The sequence below is a fragment of the Battus philenor genome, unplaced genomic scaffold (assembly GCF_028537555.1).
Source record: "Battus philenor isolate CCGP_79_NKW_IND1 unplaced genomic scaffold, ilBatPhil1.0.hap1 SCAF_34, whole genome shotgun sequence".
Lineage (NCBI taxonomy): Eukaryota > Metazoa > Arthropoda > Insecta > Lepidoptera > Papilionidae > Battus > Battus philenor.
In genome coordinates this window covers 200,739-209,336 of record NW_027181698.1, presented here as the reverse complement: position 1 = coordinate 209,336, position 8,598 = coordinate 200,739, and the positions used below count along the sequence as shown (strand labels likewise).

Genomic DNA, 8,598 nt, shown 5'->3' with positions numbered 1-8,598 from the left:
TAAACGAGGTATGCCCCAAGTGCGGCCAAGTACATAGGGTTCGTTGCCCAGCCTTTGGAGACACATGTAAAAAGTGTGGTAGAAAAAACCATTTTGCTGTCGTTTGCTATGCCCAGCCAAAAAGAATTAATATGACTTCTGAACTAGATCACAACTCGCCAATACATAGTGACTCACATTATCTAAGTTCATTATTTTTATCTGCCATACACAAGGACGATAATGATTATTTGACACATCTAAGCATAAACAAACAAGACACAAGATTCCTATTAGATACTGGAGCAGACACTAACATACTGTCACTTGAAACTTACAAAAAACTACAATTACCTTTGTCAGACATCATAAAAAGCTCACACAAATTATCAACTTTCAGCGGCGAAATCCTACCAACTGTAGGTCAATGTCAAGTAAACATTCTACATAATGACAAAAACTTTTTGTTAAATTTTCATATCCTAGATCGTAACTGCCAAAATATCATAGGTCGCAAAAGTTGCGAAGACCTGAAATTGGTTAAAAGAGTTCACAATGTCCAATTCAAAGACACTTCCAACAAGGACTTACTCGCAGAATACTCACACTTGTTCACAGGAATAGGTTGTCTTAAAGATTTTAATTGTCACCTAACCTTGAAACCAGATGCCACTCCATCAGTAGATGCTTGTCGTAGAGTTCCTTTTGCTCTACTAGACGACCTAAAAAAAAAAAAAAAAGGAAGAAAATAATATTATAATAAAAGTAGACGAACCTACAGACTGGGTAAGTTCCATAGTACTAACTAAAAAAAATGGCAAAATTAGATTATGTATAGACCCAAGAAAGCTCAATGAAAGCCTCATGAGAGCTCATTATCAGTTTCCTGCTATTGACGAGACAAAAACTAGTCTGTCAGGTGCTCAATACTTCTCTACACTTGATGCAAATAAAGGCTTCTACATGCTAAAATTAGATCATTCCTCCTCTAAGCTTTGTACTTTCATAACACCATTGGGTCGTTATAGATTTCTAAGACTTCCCTTTGGCATCAATGCTGCACCTGAAATTTTTCATGCTGAAATGACTAAAAGGTTCAGTGACCTTGAGGGGGTCAAGGTCATGATGGACGACCTCCTGATCTATGGTAGTACTAAACAAGAACACAATGATAGGCTTGAGAGAGTCCTCCAGAGAGCACTAGAAATTGGCATTAAATTTAATAAAGAAAAATCAAACATTTGTCAACATGAAGTCAAATACTTAGGACACATCTTTAGTAAGGACGGTGTGAAAGTAGATCCGACCAAAGTCCAAGCCATTAACCAAATGCCGCCACCCACCAACCTTACTGAATTACAAAGATTCATGGGTATGGTAAACTACTTAGGCTCTTATATTCAAAATCTGTCACAAAAAACTGTCAATCTTAGGTCTCTTTTATCTAAAAATACCGAATGGCACTGGTCTGACAAACATGACAACGAATTTAATGAGCTAAAACACCTTATTACAAATGCCCCAGTCTTGACTTACTACAATCAAAATAGAGACATAGTTCTGTCAGTTAACTCATCTAAGGACGCTATGGGTGCTGTAATTTGCCATGACAAACAGCCAATAGCCTACGCATCTGCTTCTCTCAGTCAAGCTCAACAAGCTTACTCTCAAATAGAAAAAGAGTTGCTAGCCATACTCTTCGGATGCACTAAATTCCACCAATATATCTACGGACGAAACGTCACAGTGGAGACAGACCAGAAGCCAATTGTTTCACTGTTTAAAAAACCAATTTTTAGCATTCCAGCACGTTTTCAGAGAATAATACTCAGACTTCAACCTTATGACATAAATATTGTATATAAACCAGGTAAATAACTCTATGTAGCCGACACTCTTTCAAGATGCGCCTCAGCTGAAAATGCCTTGACCGACCTTGAAGATGACATAGACCTTCAGGTTAATTTAGTTATTAACTCACTGTCTATTAGCCCACATAAAATGAAAGAATTTCAGGATCATACCGCCAAAGATCAGGACTTAGTAGCAATCATGAAGTTATGCAAAACTGGATGGCCAGAACATAAAAAATCAGTCCCTGCCAACATAAGATTTTATTTTTCAATAAAAAATGAACTTCAAGTCATAAATGATCTTCTCCTAAAAAATGACCGCATTGTCGTCCCTAACTCTCTTAGAAATGATATCTTGAAACTTTTACATGAAGGCCACCAAGGCATTAAAAGTTGTCAGAATTTAGCCAAAAATTCTGTCTACTGGCCTAACATTTACACAGATATTGAAACATACATCAGTTCATGTCATATTTGTCTTACTCACAGGCGTAATAACACTAAAGAGCCAATTTGTCACCATGATATTAAACTTATTCCATGGCATAAAGTGGGTGTTGACCTTTTTGACTTTGACTCCCTTAAATACCTGTTAGTCTTTGATTATTTCTCTAAGTTTGTGGAAATAGCACATCTCAATAACAATTCTACAGCAAGTAATGTTATTTGTCATTTAAAATCAATTTTCTCTCCTCATGGAATCCCATACAGCTTGCAGTCAGACAATGGTCTCCCATTTAGTTCCAATGAGTTTGCAACTTTCACTGCTCAATGGCAAATAGAGCATATTACATCTAGCCCATATCATAGTCGCTCCAATGGAATGGTGGAAAAAGCAATAGGCACTATAAAAATATATTTAAAAAATGTCTTGTGGATAAGACCGACCCATATCTTGCTATCTTGCAATACAGAAATACCCCTAAATATGGTTTATGCTCTCCAGCCCAATTACTCATGTCTCGTACCCTGAGGTCCAAACTTCCTATACTAAGTGAGTCTCTGGTACCTAAAGTTCCCAGTTATAAAGAAGTTGAGAAAAAAATGAAAGAACAAAGACAATATCCATCACTTTATTACAATACGCATTCCAGAGACTTACCATCTCTTAATAAGGGGGACAAGGTATACTTTAAGACACAACCACATTGTTCTTGGACACCAGGCATTATTTCAGATGTTTGTCCTAATAGATCATACACTATTGACAATGACGCTGGTAGCACATTTCGTCGTAATCGCATTCACATCATGAAACCGAAGACAATGCCGTGTTCTCCTGTACACCCATCGAGAAATGTTCCTTCTACAATCAACACTCCAATACCAGGACACCTGGAAAATGAAATAAACATTGATGATACTGATATCACGCAAACAGAAAACGGTCAGAACACTTTACAAGAAAATGTCAAATACTCATCTTTTGGCCGTGCAATTAGGAAACCTCTTAGATATAGTGAATAATATATTTACATTTTATTGTATTTCTTCTAACTTAGCTAAAAGCAAGAAAATTGTTCTTTGTAAACATTGATAACAAAATGTCACCTACTTAAGTCAAACACCAATGTCAATTGTCATATGTTGCCAACTCACAAATAATTAATACCATAATTGTTTTGCTGCTTTTGTTATCAAATGTTAATAACTTTCAAAAAAAAAGGGAAGATGTTATGTAGTCTATGGACATCATTATTATCCGTGACTATAAGCAATACAAGAGACGTGAATCACTGCCTAATTGTAATATTATTTATCCAATACCCTGCCAAGCCAACCCAACTTTAAGACATGCATAACAATTCACATCATCATCATCATTCTCCTCCTGCAACACTTATAATTTCATCAGCATCGTGATTTTCATCATCGAAATCTTGGTCATTAAGGCCATCTTCTGAGAGCCAACTGCCTTATAACTTACTAAGATAATCTTCAATATCTCTTTCATTCAAGTTTCTCCAAAAAACAACAAAAAATACACATTTACAAAAAAAAATTCCCATTCATTACAAGTGAAGTTACTGCATAGTGATGTAAATTTCTATCACAACGTTTTGAGAAATTGATTTATAGTGTTTTGATATAAATTGTACATAAAGTAACAAAAACACGAAAACAAACGTTTTTTCTACTCATTTTCATTTTTTATTGTATTTTATAACTCCGTTTATTTCCATAAAACAATTTAAAATCTCGCTCCTTTCTTCCAGTCACAACAAACAGCAAGCAGAATGACAAGTTCTAGGTCTGGTAATTCACAGTAACCTTTGCTATTTTTCGACAACCGCGTTTTGTTGTACGCAATAGTCGCTTAAAAAGTTGCGAGCAACAACAAATTTACATTACAAGGGTTTTGAGTATCTTTTTTTGTTGATTAAATGTTATGATTGAAATTTCCATCATCATGCAAAGAAGGGTTAATAATTTATTACATATCTCGCACGTAAAGAAATATTCATGGAAGTACAGAAGTTGTGACTTAAAAATACTTTTGATCTATTTTACTTCAAGGTTTCCGGTAATGATTTACACTTCCCAAAATATTCTGTAACATTACATTCATGTTTATTGAAGGTGTTTTGCGTTTTTCATACAGTCTAAGGGCGCAACAGAAGCAGTAGAGTCCATATAACATTGTCCCTTTGCTTGTTTTAGTTAAAAAGCACCTTAGACGTTTCAGATACAGGAAGGTTTATGTTATTTTCGATAGTGTTCAATCAGCTTATTATTTTCAATTATATTGCAGAATAATTCTTAACAACTCTACAATAGGTACATTTTTTTTATGAAAACTATTTCTGAATGTTATTTTATAACAATTTTATTAACAGTTCGTGCTTCAGACTTCACGAACGTTTACTAACATTTTCTATTAAAATAATTAAATTTGTTTTTCTGACGTAATATTTCGAAGTGTTGGGACTCTGTGTAAGTTTTAAATATTAAAAGTTTATTATTTAAAATTTACAAGTTTTCTCTCTATTCAATCTGATTTTTAAGCTTTTGTTACTGGAAATATTTCTTTATCAATTTACATTTTGCTATGTTTAAATAGCTGCAAGGAGGCATTTGCTAAAAATGGGCAAAACAAGTGATATTTAGTTCCGACATGTCACACGTTTTAGTCCTAGAAGCATTGTCTACACTGTAACTACAGCAATTATTTTATCGTTTACATTTGAAATAATGTTTTTTATACTGGGTCTTAAAATACAATAATTTGGTTAATAAAATACCGGTAATAGATTTAACCTATTTCTGATTATAATTTCCGATTATATTGGTACTGGTACATCACTACCGTCAATATTGCATTATTTATTTTTGCTTTCTTCGAATTATATATGTAGTTTTATATGTGAAATGAAATAAAGATAAAACAAAAATGAATCAGGCGATAAACGTAAAACAGTTAAATTCTGCCCTATCATCTCTCCGTACACTTCGCTCGAGTGTGAGCCATGTTTTCGAAACTCTTTCAAATGGATTGCGAGCTGATCACGGAGAAGATGGCAAAGATAAGTTTCTTGTTGAGTTGCAAGAACTTCTTAATAGTGTCAACATCAACCTTAGAGACTTGGATCAGACAGTTAACGGTTTGCCAATACCGGATCCTTTTAACCTAGGTAATACTACGTATTTAAGTCAAGAAACGACACAAGACCGCCAAGCATTGTACACTCAGCTGGTCAACAGCTACAAATGGACGGACAAGATTCACGAATACAGTTCGTTTGCGCACACTTTATTAAGAACTCTCTAAAACGTTCATATATAAACTCTGGGGGCACGAAACGAAAAAGCAAATTCAAAAGCAACCATAATGTTGCACCATTACAAGTTGACAACCTTATAAACAACATAGATCTTATAATGATATGCAGATAACGATATCTAGACCTTTTGCTAGTAATGCTGTTGTATCTATCAACTTGAGTCATGTTTTAAAAGCTGTTGTCCCATTTAAAGGATTATTGATGGAGTGGGTGATGGTAAAAGGTTATGGGGAGACATTGGATCTTTGGACGGAATCCCGTCACAACATCTTCAGGAAAGTAACGGAGAGTGCTCATGCTGCTATGCTGCATTTCTGTTCTCCAACTTTACCAGAGCTGGCAGTCCGGTCATTCATGATATAGTTACATAGCTATGTAAACCTGTTTACTGAGCCCTGCAAACGGTGTGGATGTCATCTGCACCATACATCACTGCTGCCACCTGCATGGCGAGATTTCCGCAGCCTTGAACCGTTTCATGACAAATGCAAGCAATAGTTAATGTGGTATTGAATGGGAAATCTTAAACAGATATGTTCCTGCTTTCCCATTCAATAATGGAAATGTAAGACTTGTGCTGTGAAGTGCCAACTATAGTTAACCATACTATTTACAACTCCATGTGTGTATTCCTTATCAATGTATATAATAAATAAAGCTTATATTGTAAATGTATAATAAATAAATCCTATACTGTAAAAGATATTTATGTAGTGTTATTGCAAAGTAGTCTAGAAGTAATTGAGGTTTATGTATTAAAACTGCTGCTGCAGTGGCATTCATTTGTCAGTACTAAGTAATTACTTCTGCAACTTCTATAACAAAATCCGGACCTGTTTTAAGCTAGGTCAAGTCCTTAGTTAGCTTGCAACTTATTTTATTAATACTTAGTCTTAAATTTACCTTTTCAATGTCTTATATGTGGGGCTATTTGATTGTGGGCCTCACATTGGTAAACACTGATCTAGATCCTCCAATTTGATTTATTTGACCATTCACATTTTTTTTATATGAGGAAATCCACTCCATACATACCTGATATCTCTCAATACCATTCCAAATTATGATCCTACCAACGCTTTAGAAGTCCAATACAAAAACCAGTTTGTGGTATTAGGTTAGACCATGAGTAAAATTATTTCAATTATACTATTTTAAAGTAATTTATTACATTTAAATATTATTGCAGTATATAGTCCATATTTTATCTATGTAAATAAATTAGAGAAACGAAATAAAATATTTTTTATGCGACACTATATTTTTTTTGGATTGTATACATTTAAATCGATGACATATCTGTAGGTGTTGTAATTCTTAAAAACACATTCTAGATTAAATAAATCTGAATTAAATACTCAGGCCGTGCTAGAGAGAGATGTAGATACAAGCTTTCTCTTTTGCATACTTTTAATATACATTTCTTTGATATGTTGTAGGCAGATTATGCAGAGTTTCACTATTTGCATTACATATAACAGGTTGTCAAATATCTCCCTTCCGCCTTTTTGTCTTTTGAATTTCGCGGCTATGTACAAAGCGCTACAGAGCTCGTATCTGGCAATACTATACATAATTTGAAAGGTCTTGACATAACCTACAAAACGACGCTATGCATGATTAGTTTGGATATTGCGTTCAACAGTTATAGACGTGTAAACATGGAGTTCACTAACGCCGAAATTCGCGCTATTTTAAAGTTTTCCTTCGTTAAAGGCAAATCCGCTAGAGAAACGTTCCGTGAGATTAATGGTGTTTTGGGGGATGGTACTCTATCACTTCGAACCGCGGAGGAATGGTTTCGACGATTCAGAATCGGCGAAAACGACACCATGGATAAGCCAGCCGGCGGAAGACCTGTGACAACAAATACCGATCAAATCATGGACTACATCGAGTTAGACCGGCATGTGGCATCTCGTGACATCGCCCAGGAGATGGGAGTTAGTCACCAAACCATTTTAAACCATCTGCAGAAGGCTGGATACAAAAAAAAGCTTGATGTTTGGGTGCCGCATGATTTGACGCAAAAAAACCTGGACCGAATCAACGCCTGCGATATGTTGCTGAAACGGAACGAACTCGACCCATTCTTGAAGCGGATGGTGACTGGCGACGAAAAATGGATCACATACGACAATATCAAGCGAAAACGGTCGTGGTCGAAGGCCGGTGAATCGTCCCAAACAGTGGCCAAGCCGGGATTGACGGCCAGGAAGGTTTTGCTGTGTGTTTGGTGGGATTGGAAGGGAATAATCCACTATGAGCTGCTCCCATATGGCCAGACGCTTAATTCTACCATCTACTGCGAACAACTGGACCGCTTGAAGCAGGCGATCCACCAGAAGCGTCCAGAATTGGCCAACAGGATGGGTGTAGTGTTCCACCAGGACAACGCCAGACCACACACTTCGTTGATGACTCGTCAGAAGCTACGGGAGCTCGGATGGGAGGTTTTATCACATCCACCATATAGCCCGGACATAGCGCCAAGTGATTACCATCTGTTCCTGTCCATGGCGAACGCCCTTGGTGGTGTAAAGTTGAACTCAAAAGAGGTTTGTGAAAAGTGGCTGTCCGAGTTCTTCGCAAATAAGGAGGGGGGCTTCTACGAGGGAGGTATTATGAAGTTGCCGTCTAGATGGAAACAGATTATCGAACAAAACGGCGCATATTTGAACTAAATCCGATCACTGTAACACTTTTTACAAAGCATTGAATAAAGAGCAAAAAAGCGGAAGGGAGATATTTGACAACCTGTTATTTTCATGGATATAAATTGCTAACTGGTTTATAAGATGACAAATGTTTAGTTTTATAGGAGTAGGAAACTTTAGGTAGGAAAAAGGGCTCTTTTATTTTTTAATCATAAGGCTTTGTTAAGTAGACCGCATGGCTTTTTCATACAGAATGCTGTATTTGTCAAAATAAGAATAATATTACGAAGAGCTGCCATCGTCCTGCGGCGCATGAGTTGTAGTTCA

At 36.1% G+C, this 8,598-nt stretch overlaps 1 pseudogene; it reads left to right on the top strand.

The window, feature by feature from the left end:
• Nucleotides 1–5,162: 5,162 nt before the first annotated feature.
• Nucleotides 5,163–6,710, top strand: LOC137927580 (mediator of RNA polymerase II transcription subunit 27-like; annotated as a pseudogene).
• The last annotated feature ends 1,888 nt before the right edge of the window (nucleotides 6,711–8,598 follow it).